The 23367-nt window shown below is 40.7% G+C and overlaps 1 long non-coding RNA gene across 1 annotated transcript in view; it reads left to right on the forward strand.

The window, feature by feature from the left end:
• LOC144588377 (uncharacterized) overlaps positions 1-21542 on the forward strand; it is a 30216-nt gene extending 8674 nt beyond the window's left edge. Inside the window, exon 2 of the long non-coding RNA XR_013543907.1 lies at positions 14325-21542. This is a non-coding gene — a long non-coding RNA (uncharacterized LOC144588377). The remainder of the gene's footprint in view (positions 1-14324) is intronic.
• Positions 21543-23367: the final 1825 nt, after the last annotated feature.

Consider the following 23367-nt stretch of genomic DNA (forward strand, 5'->3'; position numbering starts at 1 on the left):
GACTTGCTCTGAATCCAAATCTCTGCTTGGAAGTCTAAAAATGTTTGGTCTCACTAGACAAAGCGGAAGTCACTGGGAGTGAACAGATAACTGTAATTTTTGTTTGTCATAACTGAATGGAATTTGTAGGCACAGATATATCTTACAAGGAGATCATCCATGGCAAATTTCCAACAAATAGGTGGAAATTTTGTGTTACATTTCTTAAACTTTTTTTTAAAAAAAGAAATATGATGAATGCATCAATTGTTACATTTATTGACAGAAATACATAAAAGTTTTCAGTATAGTTGCACCTTCTAAGGGGATGAGACCTGCCAAGTTTCAGAAGAATAGACAAAGGGAGTGTAGTGCAAGAGCAACTTTTATAGACAGTGTATCAAAATAACAACAACAAATTTATGCCCCTAGTGGTTTTGCTGGCAATTGTTATGAAAATTAAATACAATATAAGAGATACAAGTGTCGGGAAACTTCAGGAAGTTGAAAACATGGCAGCCAGATTGCTAACTGGGGCTGATCACAGATATTACATAATCCCCCAGTTTATAGCAGCTCCACTGGCTGCTGATCTGTTTCTGGGTTTAATTCAAAGTGCTAGGTCTAACCTATAAAGCCCTAAATGGCTTGGGTCCAAGCGATCTCAATATGTCTCCCTTTATGAGCTAGTTCATGTGTTAAGATCATCAGGAGAGGCCTTTCTTTCAGTCCCACCACCTTCAGAGGTGTGTCTGATGGGGACACAGGATAGAGTCTTCTCTGTTGCTGCTCCCAGACTTTGGAACTCCCTCCCACAGGAGGCCAGACTGGCCCCATCTTTACTATCCTTTTGCAAGCAGACAAAGACCTTTCTCTTCAGGCAGGATTTCCTTTAATGGCTGACTGTCTGAGTGGGGTTTTGAACAGATTGTTGTGGCTTACTACTTTGAATGTATTTTGGTGTGGCTTTTGTTTGCTGTTTTTTAGTGTAATTTGTAAAATCCTTGCTAGCATTTGTATACTTACTGTTTCTAACCTTAAATATTGCCTTTTAATGATGTAAGCCACCCTGGGTCCTTTTTAAGGAGAAAGGTAAAATATTTTAAATAAAATAAATAAGTACAGATGTGGCCCCAATTAAGAAACCTACACTTTTTCAAAAGAATATATGTACAATTTCATATAGAAGGGGAATGTTCAATGGTTGGGGTATGTGTGATTTCCCTCTATACTTTCTGGGGCAATTGGTATGAAAATGACATTTTTATTTTATTTTATTTTTTATTTCATTAGATTTAAACCCCACCCATCTAGACCAAAGGTCTACATATGTGAAAGAAGTATCTCTAAGAAGTTTGCAAAATTTCAGATGAATATGGGCATGGGCAAGAGAGTTATGATAAATGGAAAACAGCTTAAGACTTTCTTTTGTCTGCAGTTACTCACCAAAGTCACAGAAAAATATAATAGCTTAGGGGGCCGTGATGGGTTTGGGGCATGCAGTAGTATAAACAGAAATAACTGGAAGTGACATCCAGTTATTTGCAAAGAAATTATAACAGTACACCCTCCAACTCTGACAGACAGTTCCAAAACCACTTTAACATTGGTTCTGTCCTGCACAGCATTGCCAGGTCTCAGCCTGCTGAGGGAGCTGCCTGAATTCCCAGAGTCTCCATCGAAGGAGACAATTCTCAGGATAAATGGAGGAACTGGTTGACTTTATTGCCTGCCCATTTCTTTCCCACTTCCAACTGACTCCAGGGCTCACTGGTACGTGAGTTGCCAGAATCCTGTTGATGTCTGCATAAAGTTTGCTGGGGCTGATGGTGGTATAAGTTGAACCCAACTTGACAATACACCACCATTACTATATTAGCTAACTAATGCATGAGTCTCAGCAGTATGCCTGCTCATGTACCCAACTCAGCATCCAAGATGCACAGCAGCACCTCATCAATTAGCTGTGATTAGCTGCAGCAAGTGAAACAAACACCAGTAAGATTCCAGCCATGGTTTGGGGAACGTTAATGTTTTTTCTACTCCAGCCCCAGGTGTGTAATGCCCGGCCTGGTGGAAGGCCCTGCAGGACTCTAAAGTCTAGCCTCTATTTGCGAGATTTTAGCAGTCTATTAAGATATTACCCACTCTTGTTTTTTGGATTGTGTATAAGTGCCATGTGGCTTCTGTTTTTCCTTGCCATAGTAGATGGGTGTCCACAAATGTTGGCCCACTTAATCATGCACCAGTGTGATTCTTGCCAATCTTGCCATGCAAACTGGAATTAGCATTGTATAATATTTTTGCCCATTCCCAGGGTAGGTGCTCTATTGCCTGAATACTCAAGTACAAGTAAAGTCACCTAACCCATATTAAGATGGTACCACAATTCCTTCATCAGATGTCTTAGAAAGACATAGAAATCAGATTGGTGCTTCCCTACTGCCTGAGTTGACCAAACAAACAAAGGCTGAAAGAAACATTTAAAGTGCTATTTCAGAACAATATTAATCAGGAAAGTAGTACTGTAGTTTGATTCAACTTTGTATCCTATATGGGGAGAAGCTAAAAATGGAACGTGGACATATTTTATCCAGACTATGTAACATATATTCTTCTCCCTATTTGCAGAAATCAGAACAGTTACTTTTCATGGATACAACTTTGCAGCATTACTTAACAGTGGTTTAGGTGGGCCTCATCTTGAATATTATGGTCAGGTAAAGACCAGCAGTCGTAGGATCGAATCCACATGATGGAGTGAGCTCCCATCACTTGTCTCAGCTCCTGCCGACCTAGCAGTTCGAAAGCATGTAAAAATGTGAGTAGATAAATAGGTACCACCTCGGTGGGAAGGTAACGGCATTCTGTGTCTAGTCGTGCTGGCCACGTGACCACAGAAACTATCTATGGACAAACGCTGGCTCTATGGATTGGAAACGGGGATGAGCACCGCCCCCTAGAGTCAGACACGACTGGAGTAAATGTCGAGGGGAACCTTTACCTTTACCCACCTGAAAGATGGAGAAAGATGTTGTGAAGGGTATGTTTGCAGTTAAGTTTGTAGAAGGGGAGTATATGTTTTTCAGAGACAGCATGAGAATATAAACCCCTTGATAATCATAGTAGATGACAAGTTAAAGCTGAGTCAGACTAGAAAACACAGAAGACAAGTGGATTAGCAAATCTTTAAGGACCCTACTCAGAATATTCATGTTTGTGGTTGTAATCACAGAAGTTGCATATAATTTTTTTTACAGTGAACTTAAAATAAGCCCCCAGGAGAGAATGCAAACAAACTGTGGTTTGAATATTCTTTACTGACATCCTAGTGCTAGATGAACATTTATGATTTTTAATTAAGGATTAAAAAAAAACCATATCTACAAGTGACAAATCAATGTGGTCGAATGAAGGAATAAACAAGACTGAGACCTTATTTTGAGTTTAAATCATTGTGTGCATCTAGTACAGCAAAGCTTTGCTTCTCCCTCAGAGCATAAGCCACTTCCTGTCCTATAGGGCTAGAATGAGCCATTTTGCTGCCAATAGCAAATTGTTCCCTCAACCCACTCAAGTCAAGATGGAGAGCACCAAAAGCCAAATGGATGCTGATCCTGGAGATAGGAGATCTCACAAATAACTCTTCCCCATCTCAGATGACAAAAGTATCAATAACCACAAGTTAAAAATGAGTTTGTTTTACATTTGTCACATTCACAGCCTGCTTCTTTGGGTGGTCACTTTGTGCCTAAGTGTTAAGCTGGCCCTTCTTATAAGAAAGGGTACCAAGTATAGTGTAGTAGATAGAGTGATGGGCTAAGACGCAGGAGACCCAGGTTCAAATTTCTGCTTGGCCATGTAAACTTACTGGGGGGACTGGAATTGTTAAAATCACTCCTTAAACATCTCACTTACATTGAAAGCCTTATTTGTTCTTCTTGTTTAAGTCGTTAAGTCATGTCTGACTCTTCGTGACCCCATGGACCAGAGCATGCCAGGCCCTCCTGTCTTCCACTGCGTCCCAGAGTTGGGTCAAATTCATGTTGGTAGCTTTGATGACACTGTCCAACCATCTCATCCTCTGTCGTTCCCTTCTCCTCTTGCCTTCACACTTTCCCAGCATCAGGGTCTTTTCCAGGGAGTCTTCTCTTTTCATGAGATGGCCAAAGTATTGGAGCCTCAGCTTCAGGATCTGTCCTTCCAGTGAGCACTCAGGTTTGATTTCATTCAGAATGGGGAGGTTTGCTCTCTTTGCAGTCCAGGGGATTCTCAAGAGTCTCCTCCAGCACCACAGTTCAAAAGCATTAATTCTTTGGTGGTCAGCCTTCTTTATGGTCTAGCTCTCACTTCCATACATCGCTACTGGAAAAACCATAGCTTTGACTATGCGGACCTTTGTGAGCAGGGTGATGTCTCTGCTTTTTAAGAAGCTGTCTAGGTTTGTCATTGCTTTCATCCCAAGAAGCACTTCTGGCAGTTCTCAGTCCACATACTGATGAAGCTACCTTGGACGTTGAGCATAACCTTGCTAGCGTGTGAAATGAGTGCACTTGTATGGTAGTTAGAGCATTCTTTGGCACTGCCCTTCTTTGGGATTGGGATGTAGACTGATCTTTTCCAATCCTCTGGTCACTGCTGAATCTTCCAAACTTGCAGAAATATTGAGTGCAGCACCTTAACAGCATCATCTTTAAAGATTTTAAATAGTTCGACCTGGAATGCCATCACCTCCACTGGCCTTGTTATTAGCCATGCTTTCTAAGGCCCACTTGACTTCACTCTCCAGGATGTCTGGCTCAAGGTCAGCAACCGAGCTATCTGGGTTGTCCAGGACATCCCAATCTTTCTGATATAATTCCTCTGTGTATACTTGCCACTTCTTCTTGATGTCTTCTGCTACTGTGAGGTCCCTGCCATTTTTGTCCTTTTGTTGTCCATCTTTGCACAAAATGTTCCTTTAATATCTCCAATTTTCTTGAACAGATCTCTGGTTTTTCCCTTTCTATTATTTTCCTCTCTATATTTGCACTGTTCATTTAAGAAGTCTCTCCTTGCTATTCTTTGGAAGTCTGCATTCCATCTTCTGTAACTTTCCCTGTCTTCCTTGCATTTTGTTTCCCTTCTCTTCTTTGTTATTTGTAAGGCCTCGTTGGACAGCCACTTTGCTTTCTAGCATTTCATTTTCTTTGGGATGTTTTTTGTTGCTGTCTTCTGTACAACGTTACAAGCCTCCATCCATAGTTCTTCAGGCACTCTGTCCACCAAATCGAGTTCCTTAAATCTGTTCTTCACTTCCACTGTATATTCATAAGGGGTTTGGTTTAGATTATACCTGATTAGCCCAGTGGTTTTTCCTACTTTCTTCAGTTTGAGCTTAAGTTTTGCTACAAGAAGCTGATGATCAGAGCCACAATCAGCTCCTGGTCTTGCTTTTGCTGACTGTATAGAGCTTCTCCATCTTTGGCTGCAGAGAGCATAATCAATCTGATTTCAGTATTGCCCATCTGGTGATGTCCATGTGTAGAGTCGCCTCTTGGGTTGTTGGAAAAGAATGTTTGTGATGACCAGCTTGTTCTCTTGACAAACCTCTATTAGCCTTTGCCCTGCTTTGTTTTGAACTCCAAGGCCACACTTACCTGGTGTTCTCCTGACTCCCTACTTTAGTATTCCAGTCCCCTATATGAGAACAACATCTTTCTTTGGTGTCAGTTCTAGAAGGTGCTAGAAGGTGTTGTAAGTCTTTCAAAAGATGTAAAGTGACGGCAGAAAAGGAATAAGGGAGTCAGAGAGGAAGGGGGCAGGAGAATATATGTCAAGAGACAATAGGCCACTTTGAAAATTTACAGGTTGGTTCCTGGTGATGATGTTTTGCTGGTTCTTTAAGAGCTCTATGTTCTGCAAAAGCTGGTGGAGTTCAGAAGTCACTCTGAGATAACTTCCTTCATTCAGCTGGCGCCCTAATAGAGTGCATTGGTGTTACAACACTCAGATTTTGTTTTGTACTATAACTACCAGAATCCCCAGCTACCATGACTCAAGGTCATGTTGGTTGAGGAATTACGGGTGTTGTAGTTCAAAGAAAATGCAATTTCCTGCCAAATCTTGATCATATTAATCCAATGAGCCAGAAATGGCTCAGAAGAAACATTTAACTTTTTAACTAGATGAAGACTAGTTTTCTAGCCTTTCTTGCCAATTGTCTGTACAGCTATTAAATAAATCATGGGTTCAAGCAGTCAGAGCAACTTGTGGGAACAAAAGTGTGACTTCATGATGGCAACCTAATCTTTCACATCTCCAACTTCCATTGAAATTCTATGCCAGCTTCACGAGCTTTCCGTTTAACGGCCATCTCTTTATCAAGGTATCTAAAGAAAACAAGAGCGCAAGTCACTTAGCACAGATGGAAGAGACTTTCCCAGCTCAGCTAGGGAGGAGCTGGAGAAGCAGGAGGGGCTGAGGTGAAACCCAGCATCAAAGAGGAAAAAGGGTTGTCAGCACATTTAACTTCACAGAAACTCTTCTCCTAATAAAAAATGAATGACCTCGTTACTGCCAACGCTAACAGTTCCCAGGGGAAGCCCCTTCAAGGCTGCAGACTGCACTTTTAATATTCACTCTGCAAACAAATGAGGAAACCTTGAAATTATGTCATTGTTGTTCTTGGTCAGTTGTTAACAGGGCAGTGTCCTTACATTTAAAAATAATCATGGTGTGAATTTCCCATTATTGCCTTCTTTACTGTTTTTGGTGGTTCAGCAGAAATTTCCTGGCATGTTTTTTTTTATCCTTGCAGATCCAAACAAAATCAAAATAAAACAGAAAAGAAAAACAGGGCAGGAATTCCATGCCATGGCTGATTGAGGAGCTAGATAATTGGTGGAGTGACAGGGCAGAGTGGGAACAGGAGCTCCAGGGTAGGTCTTTGCCTATGTGTGCCTATTATGGACTGTCTAATCCAAGGGTAAGCATGAGGTAATTTGTGATCTGCTCTTGGATCTGCAGTAGATCAACAAGGATTTCTGACTTCCAGTAGATAAAAAGGCGCAACAACAAAAAATTGACCACCTCCCATCTCAAACGATTCTCCTGCTGAATTAGAGTAGAAGCATAACCAGGAGGTGATTTTTATTTTTAGTTGAAAAACTATGGGATTTTTTCAGTTCTGGTCTCCAAAGCCAATTCCTAAAAAATCGTCCATTCTAGAGAACTCTGGCTGATCTTTGCTTTATATCATCCTCTGAATGGTCAGTCTTGGATCTCCAGCAGTCACTGAGCACGTACATTTGTGGTTGTTAAATGTCATCAAGTCACATCCAGTTCATGGGGATGATAATAAGGGTTCTAAGGTAGCTGAAGTAGTTGAGTGGCTTTAGCAGTGCCTCTCCCCCTGTCGATTTCAATGTCTGAGCTAAGTTTAGAACCCAGATCTCCTGAGTCTTATAATGCCATTGTAGCCACTATACCACACTGGCGCTCTAAATACTTGAACAGCTATTTTCACATGCCACACCCCTCCTTTGCATCTGTCATGTATTTATGGTGTAGAGGGCCCTGCAGCCTATTAAAAACATGAGTCACTATTTCAGGGAGCAGGACTTCACATTTTGCTGGGAAAAGGGATGTGAGAGGGCTGTGGGCCACACAAGCAATCTGGAAGGGGCCACATGCAGATCCAGGGCCACATATTGCCCACTTCTGACTTGAACTATCTAAAAGAGGCTCAAATATTATAGAGGAGTAAAGAGAGAGCAAGAAGAAAGAAGAGGAAATGTATGTTTGGGGCTTGCTTGCAGACTGTGCAATGCCAAACAAAATTGCCCTCTTAAAGATGCATACATCATCTTAGCTTTTAGGACTATTTCAAGAAGCAGTGTAAAAAGACTGCTTCCCATGACCACATCCTTTGTCTCCAAGCTCAGCAGAAAGGCTAGAGGAGAGCAGGATACCTGGGAGAGCCAAAGGGAGTACGTTTGCTGCAGAAGTATTAGTCTATGCTGTCAACCTAAAACAAGGGCGCACAAACTTTTCACCCACATTCAGATTGCTTTAATCTCAAGGTTGTTCTGTCCCATTTATAAATAACTTTCAGATGCTGGCATCAAAAAGTGAGGAAAATAGAATTCTTCCTCATCTGCACTGGCCAAATTTAATAGGTACAGTTGTTTCTAGATAGATTGAGATCTTCTTGTGCCTCTCTGCCGAACAGCTGTTAGAGACAACAAGAAGGCGAAGAACTAGTACTCCAGATTTAACACCAAACACACATAAAATTACAAGGAGTCAAATCCTGACTAAGCAAAGCTTTTTGCCTGGATGAGCAAACAGTTTTATTTTCTCCCACATCTGAATGGTTTCCATCCGAATTGCTTTCTCTCCTGTTGCTGAAGAATTTTCAAATTTTAGCAAATGAACTAAATGAATTTCTCACTCTTCCCTCCCTCAAAAAACAAAAACACAACCAAAAAAAAAGGCGACCAGCAGGAAGAACACAGTGATTTTAAAAGTCACCAGTATGATTCTTTTAATGAAATGATTATGAATGATTGCAGTGGTACTTTTAACTGCACAGTTTGTATCAGTTTTTACCTCGCTGTGCCATGTGAAGACTGAGTTTGATGCAAACATAGAAATGGAAGTTTATCCCTCATCTACCTCTTACACTCCTACAGGAAATCCATCCTCTGAAACTATTGCAGGAAGTGGGAGGAAATTTCCAACCGATGTCAAATTACACCACCAGATTGCAAACTATTTGTGCATATGGAAAGCAACAGAGCAACCTGCCCCATTTCCCCTATTTGCTTAAAAATTATGAAGATTAGATAAATGTTTTGATCTAAATCTAGGCACCAGATGGAAAGCCTGAAATCTAGGTAAATATGGCTCACAACTAACAAATTTGTCAGTCCTGGTATTGTTCAATTTTCTCTCTTTTTTCTTTCTTTCTTTTTTTTTTACAATTTTACATTAATTTGATCCCATTTCTTCATTAGTTTGTAATTATTTTTAAAACCAGGATAAAAATCATGTACATTGTTCTCTACCAATTTCCCAAATGTACACATTTTTGTAGACAAAGTCTACTGTGCACCTTTTGTCAACAATTTAATGAATATAATAATAATAATAATAATAATAATAATAATAATAATAATAATAATAATAATAATAATAATAATAATAATAATAATAATAATAATAATAATAATAATAATAATAATAATAATAATAATAATAATAATAATAATTGCATCCAATCAAGTCAATACTGAGTCAGGCCAACCCTTTGTAGGGCTTTCTAGGTAGAGAGAACTCAAAAGTGGTTTACCATTCCCTTCTTCTGGGGGGCACCTTAGAACTGTGCAGCTTGCCCAAAAAAAGCCAGGACAGCATAAACTATACTTCAAAACATGTGCTATTTTTATGCCAGGTTTCACCACTACCACAGCTTTGGTTTTCCATGGGTGGAGGCCCTACATTTTGCTTTCATCCCATCAGATATTCCTAGATGTCCCATGGTATCTGTACCTCTGCAGGAAATAATCAAGCTTGTACTGCAGCTTGGGACTGAGAACACCTGCAAATCTCAAGGATTAAAACATCTAGCCAATTTTTTGGACTTCCATGTTTTCCCTGTCCCACTTTCTTTTAAGAACTTAGCCTGATGAAGAGTTCTGCAGAACTTAAAAGCTTGTGCCCTATTCTGAAATTAGGAACAGCCCTATTAAAAAGATTGCCTGCAATTTTGTTTTGTTCTTGTGGATCAATGCAGCTGTCTTTGCTTTTGGATTTCACAGAGTATAGGGGTATGGATATATAAGAGAGGAGGGAAGGGGGACCCGAGAGTTGGGGAAAGGCTAATGACTGGGATGTGCTTTGGTGGGCTGCTATGGCAGAATGGAGCAGCCGTGAATGTGCAAAAATACTGTAAGATCACCAGATCAAAGCAGTGGAAGTTCTGCCCATGGAATGTACAATAAATCATTTAGAAGTCACATGTTCCAGCTTCATGCATAGATCTAGACTATAGTGCTAGAATGTAGAAAGGTTTGTGTTTTGTAAGCTGGCTTCTGGGGACTTAGCCCTGAAAGGCAGCATAAAAGTACTTCAGATATATAAAGCAGAGAAGTGTGACTGCTCTTCTCTGTTTTAAGTGTGTTTTGGTTTGTGATTTGGCTGGGAAGTCTGAATCAGGAAAGTTCACATGTTACAATGTGGATGAAAGGATTCCCCACCAGCACCAGCTACATAAGGCTCTCAATGCAGCAACTTCCACCTCAACAGGGAGGGTGGTACCAATGTTCTACATTTGCGATTTGCAAAGTGAGGCATCAGTTATAAAGGGGGACTGATGAGTACCTCTACACCTGTAATACTAGAAAGCTGTTTCCTTTCTCACCCTCTGGTTGCCCACTGTGCACCCAGAAGGGAGAAGAAAGGAGTGGGAGGGGGGAAGCTAAGCCCCTTTAAATGTGTCAATTGATAAAGCTAATTTCAAAAAAGAGAAGCAAATGCTGTGGACAGACGGACTGCGAGAAACAACAGCAGCCCTCCAAGTCTTCTTCTGCAGCCCAAACTCCTCTAAAGTTGACATTGTCTCCCGTGATAACTTTTCTGCTGAGGTTGAAAACATTTTACTGCAGAGTTGCACACAGCTAGTATCATCACCCATCCCTCCCTCTCCCCAGCATCATTTACATCCTTAATTAGCTGTAATTCTGCAGTGCTCATTATAAAAGGACTGGGAACTATCAAGAATACCACAAGCAGGGGAGTTCAAGGGGAGGGACTAGAGGAAGGTCTTGGCAACCTGAGAGGTAAAGGGATGAATTAGCCAAAAAATGCTGGAACAATGCAGCCAACAATGGTGGCATAGGAATGCTGATCTAAGGCCCTTGCAGGAGCAGCAAACCTCTTCTCCGTGGAGATCTTTTGAGGCTTGGCAAGGTGTGCAACATTTTACGAGCAGTCTGTGATCTTCATTTCAGTTTCTTAATCTCAGTTTTCAGAATTCCAGTGTTACAAATCAGGAAATATCAAAGTGGTCTATGCTATTATACATATATACCCCATGTGTATATCTATATGCATGTCTTATACATTATGTTTATATAATGTATAAAGCATGTCCTAAGATACATTATATTGTAACTAGTACATTGGTCCTAATATATTGTACTGTACATTAAAGTGATATGAATGAAGTAAGAAACACCAGCATTCTATTGCTAATCCCAGCCATAAGTAGACCCATTGAATCAATTGTTGAATGATGAGTAAACAGGTATGTAAATGTCACTGAGTCAATAGGCCTGCTCTGATGAGAACCAGCAAGAGGATACTGGCCAAAGTAAAACAATACTGGATAAATTAAAACAGGATATGATGATGCAATTGTTAAGTAGTCTGTTTATGTGCTCAGAATTTCAAAACAGAACTCAGTCAGTAAATCTGACAAGGAAGTAAAGTGTATCTGACCCCCACCCCACCCCCCACAGAGCACACAGCTTTGATCTGTCCCATGGGAAGCTGTTCACTTTGAGATCCCCAGTAATTCTCTCAAGTCAGAACCAATGCTCGTATGTAATGCTGCTTAATCACACTGATCCTTGGCATCTGCTACACATGAAAAAGGAGGATCATGCACTCCACGTTTGGGCCACTGGAAATTGGACACCCATATTGTCAATGGTGTGTTCTCTATAAAGCACTACATGGACAGCCTGTCCATGAAGTGAGGGCAGCTGGCAACTCGGATGGGGACATCTTCTCCTGAAGATAGACCAGATAGGTGGGATATAAATAAATAAATAAATAAATAAATAAATAAATAAATAAATAAATAAATAAATAAATAAATAAATAAATAAATAAATAAATAAATATGAGGCACACCACTTCCTGAGCTACAAGCCATGCCTCCCATGAAGTATTCCTCTTCCTCCTACTTCTCCCTTCATATGTTGGATGTTGGATGAGTTCAGACTGATGGAGATGTGATGAAGGGGCCAGTGAGTGCAGCCCACTTCTCCCTATGAGGTAAATGATGGCAATGGGCGTGGGCCACCATAAAAGGAGAGCAAATGGTTGATTGTGTACTTTACTCTGGTTTTAGGGCTTGGAAGCCAGAAAGGTTATAAGATTTTATCAGGCAGCAAATTACGTTGATGGCTTTTGGTTACCATGAACCATGGGAAGGAGGTCACCATTTGCTGTTTTGTTTTGGAGAACTAAATGTTGCAGAGCAGCCCTGCTCTTCATCAAATGATTGTAATTACATGACGGATAAGTACCTAAACAGGGCTACTGTGTCCAAGACCCAAGTTGCTCAATTAAGGTTAAGTCAAAGCGGCATTCTAGTAGTGAATGTTGCATGGACTATGATTTTTTTTTAATGCTAAAAACACCTTTTGGCAAGTGTCCCATCACATATGACATTCTTTCATCCTCGTTGCTGTAACAACAATAGCAACAGCAACAGCAACAGCAACAGCAACAGCAACAGCAACAGCAATAACAACAACAACAACAACAACAACAACAACAACAACAACAACAACAATAATAATAATAATAATAATAATAATAATAATAATAATAATAATAATAATAATAATAATAATAATAATGTGCTGTCGAGTCAATTTCTATGTATAGTGCCCCTTTCCATGTTTTTCTAGGTATACTCAGAAGTGATTTACTATTCCCTTCTTCTGGGGGTGCTCTGGCACTATGCAGCTTGCCCAAGGCCTCACAGGCTGGCTTTTCTTCCAGGAGATACAGGGGAGAATTGATTCAATTGAACTGAACATCCAGCCTTTCGCTCCTGAGTTATATATTCAGCCAGCCAGCCAGCAGTAGCATCAAAAAAAAAATTTTTTTTGGCTGTAGCCAAGTCATTTATGGACTGGGATAGGGAAGCACTTCACCCCAAAATTTCAGGGAGAGAGGCTCCTCTACCTTGGTCATAAGTCACTGTTGACTGTACCTCTTCTGTCCTTTTACAGTGTGAGCAAAAACACATTTTCCAATTTATTTCAAGTGACCTTCCTTCCTTCCTTCCTTCCTTCCTTCCTTCCTTCCTTCCTTCCTTCCTTCCTTCCTTCCTTCCTTCCTTCCTTCCCAGAATAATCATTATATATACTGTATAAATATTCTTATTAATCATAGCAAAGCTTTGCACAATTTAAAATTAGAAATATATATGAAATATAGGTAAATTAAAAACAAATTAAAATATTGAGATAATTAGACTGTTTTTGGTCAGAAGAGGGCTACTCCAATAGCATTAACTCAGCCATTTGCTAGATCTTTTGTACACAAAATGAAATTCCTCTTTACCCAATCCTAGGACATCTGTGAATACTTTGTTTCTGCTGTCTATTTCTTTGTTTGTGCTTTGGCATCAGGCTAAACCAGCCTTTCAAGTTACTTCTACTCCTATTCTGAAACTAACTTAAGTAATTATCTTAATTAAGATAGATACCTGGGGGGGCATTGAAATGATGCAGTCTCTCCATGTCTATTTAGTTTCTACTTGGGACAAAAACTTTCTGAAGATCAAATGCATGTTTAGAGAACAAAAACCAAACTAAGAAAGTCCTAGCAGGTGAATTTCTAGAAGCCCATGAAAAATGTTTGCTACTGAGGATTAGGATTGAGAATTGAGGATGAAGTTTGGGGTAAGAGAAGAGTGTCATCAAAAAACCTTTTTTGCATCCCATGAGCATATACTGAAAAGATATCTATGTCTGTTCATTCCTCACTTATTCACATATTAAATGCAGGGATAAAAATAAATTGATGGTTTTGTGGTCTTTTCTGGTTTCATGGTTTTGCCAAAATGCAAATCAGGAGAACAGAGTACAGATTTTCTTAAATGCTGAAGAACTGTCGTCTTTGCCCAGAGTGGCCTTATGACCAGGTAATCACACACAGGATTGTGATGCAGACCCCCATAGAATCAAATAATCCCAAGTGGGAAGGGGAAGACTATTCCAGGTAGCACCCTTCCCCCAGAACTGCAACTAGACAGGGTGACTAGGGATTTGACCCAGAGTGCCGAAATCTGTTGCTGTTATATGTTGTCAAGTTGCTTTCAAATTAGGGAAACCCCAGTTGGGTTTGGAGGTAGATGTGATGTTTACCAAAAGGAGTGGTTTACTACTTGCACTCTCTAGTGAGTTTCCATAGCCAAGGGGTAATCAAATGACTTTAATCCCCACTTCATCCATAACAATGCAATTTAGAAATGAGCAGACACCCTCTGTTTTTCACCAATCAGCTATTTGCTCAACAATGGCTAAAGATGTCCCTGCATTTATACTCTTCTCAAACAGGAGAAAGGCAGCATTTCTGGGGGAAAGAGACTGAAATCTCCCAAACTGCCCCATCCCACGCCCACAAGTTAGAGGATCAAGCCTGCAACATCAGATGACTTGATGGCAGAGGTGTGCTGCATGGAAGAATTATAGAAGCCATTGCATGGGAAGAGGTACTGTAGTTAATATACTCAATGTAAGTTCAAAAGGGAAATCCACAAGTATCTCGGACACATTTTGGGGGGATCTCATCACCGCAACACGGACTATACCCAAGAATAAAGGCTTCAACCCACCCACTTCTGATCCAGTGACAAATTCTGAGTCTCTTCTTTCTCTTACTCATTCTAAGATTTCCCATGCATACCAAAATCAAGCCCACTGCATGTGACTTTTTCCCTCTCCTCTTGGAGGCGAACTCCTTGAGAGGCAAAGGCGAGTGAGTCTGCCTGCAACCACTGCTTTTCAAACTCTTCTGCCTTCAGTAGAAGAATAAGATGGGGTGGAGAGCCGGGGAGAACTCAAAAGGGAATATTTATGGCCATCAGTGTTGCATCTCAGGTCTTTACTCAGGGTGATAAAGTAAGTTCTGGCTCGAGTTGGAACTAATTTAAGTTCCAGTTTATTTCTAACAATGTCTAGTTTTAAAAATGAAATTTTAATTGAATTACCCTGCTGTTACAAAAAAACAAAACCAAAAAAAACCAAATCCACTTTAACCCAGTTAGCTATTTATTTTTAACTGTTACTGTTGATTTTTTTATTAGTGTCTTTCTTTGCAGGGACATCTCCAAGGCTCAGTCTCTTGCCCCCCCCCCCGTCAAACAAATGGCAGAATGTAGATGGGATCCCAGTTATGTTTTGTTTCTTGCACCTGCACAGTTTTCAGCTCACACTGTACATTCTTTATGTTCATTTATAATTCTTGAACCATTTGGACAGTGTATAACTTTTGTATATCTATTTATTTAGATCTCTATAGCATTTACTCAGAAGCAAGATGGGACTTATTCCCAAATAAGAGAGTATAGGATTGTAGTCTGCGGGCTAAATCTATTACTCTTGCCTAGAACAGACCAAATGAAGAACAGATGAATCCGTGTAAAGTCCCATTGCTTCAGTTCATCTGTTCTTGTTGGGATAAAGAATTGGATGGGGCCATAAGAAATGTTTTGATTCCTTTTTATTTTCACTTTTAAAGTATTTCACTCAGTAGTAAAGTGTACTTATCAATATCTTTTTTTAAATGCCTTACTAAATATTATCTGGATATATGTGGTCTCTAGAAAAAAAAATACTGGTTGAAACCTCTGTTGTATCTGGTACTTTTATATTTCAAACTGTTCAGGGCTTTCTAATGTATATGCTTGGCAGACACTCTTTCTGATTAATATTTCAGTCAATTGCACAAGTGGTTTGGACATATATTTCTTATTCCAGATGTCATGCAAGCCTCAGAAATGTTTGAATTTCTGTGGCATAACAAAACTCTTGCCAGTTTAGAGAGGTACATAATTGTTGTTTCTAGTGTAGACCCATAGTATGGAAAATACTGTATGTTAAACTAGGGTTAATAAGTTTCCTAGTTTGTAAAAGAAATGTTTCCTGTGCAAAAATTAAGTAGAAAATTGAGTGTATTTTGAACCCAAGCTTGTTGAGTATGTTGCTAAAGGGAAGATAGGTAAGCAGGGGATGGATCGATAACTGGATCAGACATGCAGAAGAAGGCTGTGTTTACCTTCTGAAGACCAATCACAAAAAAGCCAGCTAATTTGCAAGATGTAGAAGCTGTTAACACCTCCTGCTCTGATACTTTTTCAACACCTGAAAGCATTTTCTCGTCTAGTCATGTGTTTTCCATAATGTAGAATTTGACCCTCAGCTATTATCCAGCCAATTATCATACTCAGACCAATTCAGAATTTTAACTACTTACTTTTCCTCAAATGAAAAGGAGAAACAGGGCTATGAGTCCTTTGTGTATTGGTGATAACACATGGCAGACATCTGAACAATCTCCTCAAGCAGTTGCATATCAGTGATGAACAACATAGGGACAACATTGATGACCTCGGGACACCATAAGGCAATGATGTGTCCACACCACCTTCTGGAATGGATCTGAAAGGAAGGGGTAGAGACATTGCAAAGTGGCTGTTTCTAATCCCATGCCCTCCATACAATTAAAAAGGAGTCTATGGTCAATAATATCACATTGGTAAAAGATTCAGTGCCTCAAGGAATAGAGAACTGCAGTCTTTCCTCTATGCAGAGCCTTTACTCCATGGAAAGAGCCTCACTGCTTTCTCTCCCTTCCCAAATACCCAGCCCCCTACCTTGGCCTGTCTCTGTGCCACCCTCTGTGTGTATAATGGTTTTGAATGTTTAAATTATCCCACATTTTCAGAAAAATGAGTCAAGAATGGGAGGTGCGTGCCCAATGGCACTTAGCAGTTCACAACAGAGGCAAAATTTGAAGTCAGGACTTTCTGTTGCATATTGCTAAATAGATAATCATTTACCTCCAATTATTTTTTTAAAAGAAATGACAATCAAGGCGCTTAAAATCTGAAAGGCAGCCATATTAGATCCTGATCCTCTAAAGCGGGTCACCTGATTTTACTCAAAAATCTCCCCCCATTCTTGTTAGGTTTTGTGCACATCTAGCTAGGAATAAATCCCACACATTTGGCGAACCTGCTTCTGAACGCACACACATGGGCCCTTGTGTGAAGTGGATATGACATTTTTGTTTGTTTACTTGCAGTACACCGATGGTCCTTTTTGCATTTGCGAATGAATAAATCAGGGTTCTCTCAGGTTTTGCACCCAAATGTCAGCAAACAGTTGTGTACTCCTTTATACACAAGAGCAGAAGCCTGCCGCCTTCTCACTTTACTTCATCCTGCAGAAGAGGAGGGACTGAGTTCAGATTCAGATCACTGCTCTGGGTAACAGGGACAAGAGATGAGTTCTGACGTCCTCCCCCGATTCCCCTGTTGGCCAGTCTTGGTTTTTGGAACAAAATACACCCTGGATCCACCCTAACTGCCACGCTGGAATAACGAAAGCTAGACATCTTTCCCAATTCCATCCAGAAAGGATTGCTCTTAATGTATCTGTTTTCATGGCTGACTCTGCCCAGCCATGTTGAGAGTTCAGCAAGATCAAGTGTGGCTGGAGAGTCTAGTTTGGAAGTTGCTAGTCCAAAGCGTAACTTTTCCACGCGGTGTTCCCAGCAATAGCAGACTGGAGTGCACAGCCTAGCACAAACAACAGCTGTCGGAGTCCTTCCGAGTCTCAGTGAGTCCTCCTGAGTGATTTTCAAAGCACTTTCAGTCCTCAGTGATGTCTCCCCCACCTCACCCCTATATACTGCCTGGAGGCCTGCATTGCAGCCACGGTCTGCCCCTGACACAAACTGTTCTCTTGGGTCAAAAAAATACCATGGATTGGAATCCTGATCTGGAATAAGTTGGGATGGCCGATGACCACACAACCACTGGCGGGATGAGTAGGGATATGTATATGTATTTCTGTCACTGTTGCTGCTGTTTTCGGGGGGGGGGGGAAGGGGTTCGGTGTTTTTGTTTTTTGTTTTGTTTTGCTCTTTCCCTAGATCCGTCTGCTATATTTTCTTGGATTTTGCCCCCCTTCCTCTTGTCATTAAGCCAGTGCCTTGCAAATGATGATGCAGCCCCTATGTGGGCCGCAGAAAAACACTTGGAGCGGGGCTGGAGTCGTGCTGGGTGGCTCTGATAGCAGAGCTAATGGGAGCGAATGGGATGCAGCGAACTGTTCTAATGATAGCAGCCAGGGAAGAGACAACAGTAAGAATAAATAAATGTTAACTATTTTCCTCTTCCAGACATTTGCATCTACTGCCATTAAGTTCATTTAAATAAGAAATAGGGGGGAGAGGAAGAGAGAACTAGAAGGGGGAAACTTGCTAACACTCTTAATAATGAGTGTCTAAAAATAAATTAGTATCTTGGGGTGCACTTAAGGCATTTTAAAAATAAGCACGATCTGGCCCCTCCAGACACACACACATACCTCCTTTCCCCTTTTTTTGAAAAGTGTTGGAGGGTTTTTAATTTGGGCCGAGTAATTTTGGTGCAAACGCTTGGGCGCCTTTCGTTGGGAAATTGGGAGAAATGCAAACAAGAATTCACTTCATTAAACAGGGGCAAACACTAGAGAAATTGCACTTACTTATGGAAATGACTTTTAAACATGAACAGCATTTGCTTGCATCGCTTTGCGCAGGAATTTTCGAAAAAGATTATACATGTGAATAATTCACTGTGGGCCAATTAGAGGATAGCTTCATTCCTTCCTCCCTTGCCACTGTTTCTCGGCACATTTCTCCTCCTGCCTTTCGTTTGAACTACTTGCTCCCTCCTTGACAGTATCTTTTTTCCTTAAATTCCTGAAAATAATTTTTTCAAAAGAACCAGAAAGAAAAAAAAAATTACACATGGAAAAACCCCACAAAACTCAAAAGAAATGGTGACAAAGTCAAAGAAAACACGGCTCAAACATGGCAGAATTTTGATATTGAATCATGATGTGGCTGTAACATAATTTTTTAAAAAAGGAGTAAGATTCTCCCCTGGTGTTGCTAGGACCTATGCCAAGGAGGATGTGTGAGTGCCAGGCATTGAAGAAGTTACTTATGTGGATTATAATTCCCAGAATCATCCTTAAGCAGTCTTCCAACCAGGGATCTTGGCAAATCTTTCAGTCTTGAGTCCAAAGTCCCAAGTCTGAGTCCCACTTAACAACAAACTTTTCCTCCAGAAAAAAAGGGAGAGGGTGGGTGTCACAGGTAGAGTTCAAGTTGCTGAACCCCCTCCTGAGCTAAGTTGAGCCCCCAGTGCAACTTAAGTGCAACTTGATAGTGAATCCCGCCACTGGAGTCCCCACCCCTGCTTCCAACATGGACCCTAAACATACTTACCGAAATCTTTATCTACTTCAAAGGTAGATACGCTGTCCACAGGCAGTTGATCAACATACAAGTAAGCCATATATCTACTTTACCACACCTGCTCTATTAGTATTATTCAGTACTTTTTCTGCCTTTGCCATTTTATCAGTGTGTTTTTTTCATCTACTTTTAAATTTGCACTAAAACACCTTGCAGTCTCATAATGTATTTGCTCAGAAACATTTAAATGAGAAAAATGTTTTGTGTGCAGGTTTCTCAAAAATAATCATTTTAAAACAGTATTTTTCTGGGCAATGCTCTAAGAGCATTGTCAAAATTAATGCCTGTTTTGAAAATCAATGCGAGAACATTCTTCAGGGTACCTCCACAAATGACATTCACGTTACTGTGAAAAAAGAATCTGCCATTCATTGTTTCTCTCTACTGATGGGAGAACAAAAGATATGACTATGTTTTTGCTAATAGTTTCACAGGTCACAGACTGAATATATTCATAAAGAAATGCGATAGGTGTCCATTTGTTTTTCATCCCTAGGTTAGCAGAACCATTCTGGAAGTAAACCACGAGTAGCTCCAGTTTTCTACCTGGAATTTCAGGGTGGCTTTTCTTCCCCTAGAAGCCTGTTTCTGGAAACTTTCCCTGATGGTAGATCTCACTGATTCAACTGGCAGATCACTGCTCTCTGTCCCTAAGTGCCATAAATCACCTGTTCACTCCATCATTTCTCACAACAGACTGGCACAATTATTCATGCAGAGATCCTCCGCTGGAGGGAGGGTTCCAGCCTACTATGGCTAACTGGAGCCATCTTCAGATAGGAGACCTGGCACAGCTCTTTTACTAGGCAAATTTCCAGAGTTGTAACCATGCTCGTTTGTTCCTGCAAAATCAGTAAAGAACATAGTGGAGTCGTAAGCCCTGGGGATCCCCTCTGACCCAGGGGCTGATTGGGAAACATCTTGAAAACGTCTTCAGGGAAAGAGGCCAGATGTCAGCTGACAGCATGGACAGACCCCAAAGTGGATACATCCAACCCTCTCTTTCACACACCTCTTATGCAGACAGGCACACACCAGTTCAACACAACTCTCTCTCTTTCTCTGACACACAGACATAGTCACACTGAAAGACATAGACACACATCTGTTCTCTCTCTCTCTTCCCAGCCCTGTCTCCTTGGATCAGTCAATGAAAGGCTTTTCCCCTTTTCTTAGTGTTGAGTAAGGAAAAGTTGCTATCTTCAATCAGTTGTTGACTGGGAATAAGACCTTTTCCCTGCCCAACTGTAAGAACAAAGCATTTCTTAGTAGTTGACGGGGAGGGGGGCTTTATGCTGACCAAAAGCTGATCAGAGATGACACCTTTTGCTTGGGAGGGAGAGGGAATGGGTCTTGGAGAGGGCCTGGAGGGAATAGGTTCTGAAAGCAGGAGTAATGCCCAAAGAAGAAACTAGTGGGCCAGAAGGAGAACCCCACAGAATGTATCCAGCATACAGGACAGGGGATCTCCATACATGCCTTAGGGCCAACAGAATGCTGCACAAACCAGAACCCAATCCATTTAATGCATGGACTGCAGGGCATTATTAAGATACTATGAAACCTGGGACAAAAAGGTTTGTTTGTTTGTTTTTTAGGTTTTTCCCCAACTTGAGTTAGCTGATGTGCCTTCCTCTGTGTGGGGCCACCCAGGAGGGTTGGCCTTTTTTTAATGTCTTACTTTCAAAAGGCATTGATAGACTGTTATCTTTACATATGCATGATTGTGGGTGGGTGAGTGGTTTTCAATGAGTTAGTGGGATAGTTCAATGAGATGGTGGATATGACTGCAGACCCAGAGTTTGGGAATCCAATCCCCCGCTGTATCTCCCAGGAGAACAGCCTGCTTGTGTAGCCTTCAACAAAGCTCCAGAGTGACCCCAGAAGGGAATGGTAAATCGCTCCTGAGTCCACCATAGCTGGAAAACTTATGAGTCAGAATTGACTCAACAGCACGTAATTATTGTTTTTAGGGAGAAAAGAAGTGCAAAAAAAGAAAAATACAGACAGTGGTGGGGGAAGGACTTAGGTAAAACAGACTTTCTTTTAGCAGATATTTAGAAACTTTGGAGAACTTTTAAATATCTTACTCCTTTGTCTACCCTAGGAAATTCTTAACTGATTGTGTTAAGAGTGGCTGTTTTAAAAATTCATTGGTCATTCAGTACAATCATTTCCCCTCTCAGAATTTCTGCAACAAGAACGTAATGGGTTCCTGCAGGTGTAATTTCTCCCTGCCCCATTTAAATAGGCTGCAAAGACTGGTTAGCTTCAGACAACGTTTCTGCAGCTAATCTGGCCATTGGATAATCTATATATCTTTTGCTTTAACCTGTTTTGTTGATTTTTATGTATTATTTTGCTTTAAAATATTATTCAGTGCCCTTTACGGTTGTTTAAAGGTGGGTTATCAGTCCTTCAGTCAATCTAATGTTATTCATGTCAGTCAGCTTCTCCTAAGCGGATGACAAGGAAGATGGTTTGGAAGCACCTCCCCTGCTTAAAGAACATGTACGACTTTTTCTGTTTGAAGTTGAACCTCTGGGAAACCAGCTCTGCACATTTTTTTTTTTTTTTGGGCAGTGTTTGGTTTGAAGCCATGAGAAATCAGTAGCAGAGCACAGGGTGCTTGAAGCCTAGTGCCTGTAATATCAGAAACACGGTCACCCTTGAAACCTTGATTGATTGATTGATTGATTGATTGATTGATTGATTGATTGATTGATTGATTGATTTGATTTATATCCCGCCTATCTGGACCCATGGCCCACTTTGGGAGCAAGTGTGTAATTGGACTGCTTGTTCCCATGATTTCCAGACACCCACACCTTCCTTAAGCAGCAGAGCAGCCACATTTTTTATTTTTCCCACTGATACCTACTGTCATAGCCCATCTTCTTCACTGTGATTGGTCAGAAGAATGCAAGAACAGGCTTCTCGTTGGGTTGGGTTGTCTATGCAGCCCATCATTCATTGGGATCATGTCACATGGATAAGTATCGCCACCTGCCTATAAGCAACAGCAAAATTTCCTGCTTCAACATTTGCAAATCAATAAGAAAACGGGGAAGAAGATTGCCACAAGGTTTGTTTTTACTTCAGTTAGATGTAAAAGAATTGTGTTGCATGCTTAGAAATGGTTACTATAATTAATTTAGAGGATATGAAATTATTGGAATTACTTGGGCTTGAGATGACCTACTGTTGGCTTCAGGTCACTCTCAGATCAAGAATGAAATCTCTGATATGGCAAACCCACATAGAGGATCAACCTTCCACACGACCTGCTAGACCAACCATCCCTAGCTTTGGGAAACCCGGGTGTTCTCAGCCTGCAAGCTCCCAGAAATCCCAAAACAGCACAGCTGGCGGCGAACGCTTCTGGAAGTTGCAGGCCAAGAACATCTGGGTTATCCAAAGTTAAGACCACTGTGCTAGACAAAGATTCTCCCAAACAAGGTGTATTTAAAAAGTTTGCATCCGGAGAAATGTGAACAAAAACTATGCACAATTTTCCATATAAGCATAAAATTCAACTGGACATTAAACTGAAAGAATGAAAGATCAAGGGACCCTAAAACATGCCGATCTCTAACAAGGGATTTTATTGCCATCCCCACCATTTGATCCACATGCATAACCTAACATACCCTATTGCACTTTTTGTAACTTTGGTACCAGATCAGCTGAAAACACAACATGCAACATCTTAGACTGTATTTCATTTGTTGCAGCTCCCCGGGTCCTGCACCTATTTTTGATCATTTTGCTTAGGGATATCTTAATGACATAAGCAATGTTCTTGCAGATTGTCCCCCAAACACATGAGGTGGATGAAAGGGAAATGAATCATACGGTCTCCTCCTGCTGGTTCTAGTCAAAGCAATCTTCTGCCCTTTTTGTAGATTTTGTTTAGCAAGGCCCAGCTGTATGTTATACACTTACTGCCCATCCAATGGAAAGAAGAGCCTAGGCAAAAATAATAAAAGCACATATTCCTGCAGGAACAGAACATAAATTGCAATGGAGCAGAAATATCAAGGTGAAGTATGGGTACAATCTGAATGC

Source organism: Pogona vitticeps, chromosome 3 (genome assembly GCF_051106095.1).
Source record: "Pogona vitticeps strain Pit_001003342236 chromosome 3, PviZW2.1, whole genome shotgun sequence".
Classification (NCBI taxonomy): domain Eukaryota; kingdom Metazoa; phylum Chordata; class Lepidosauria; order Squamata; family Agamidae; genus Pogona; species Pogona vitticeps.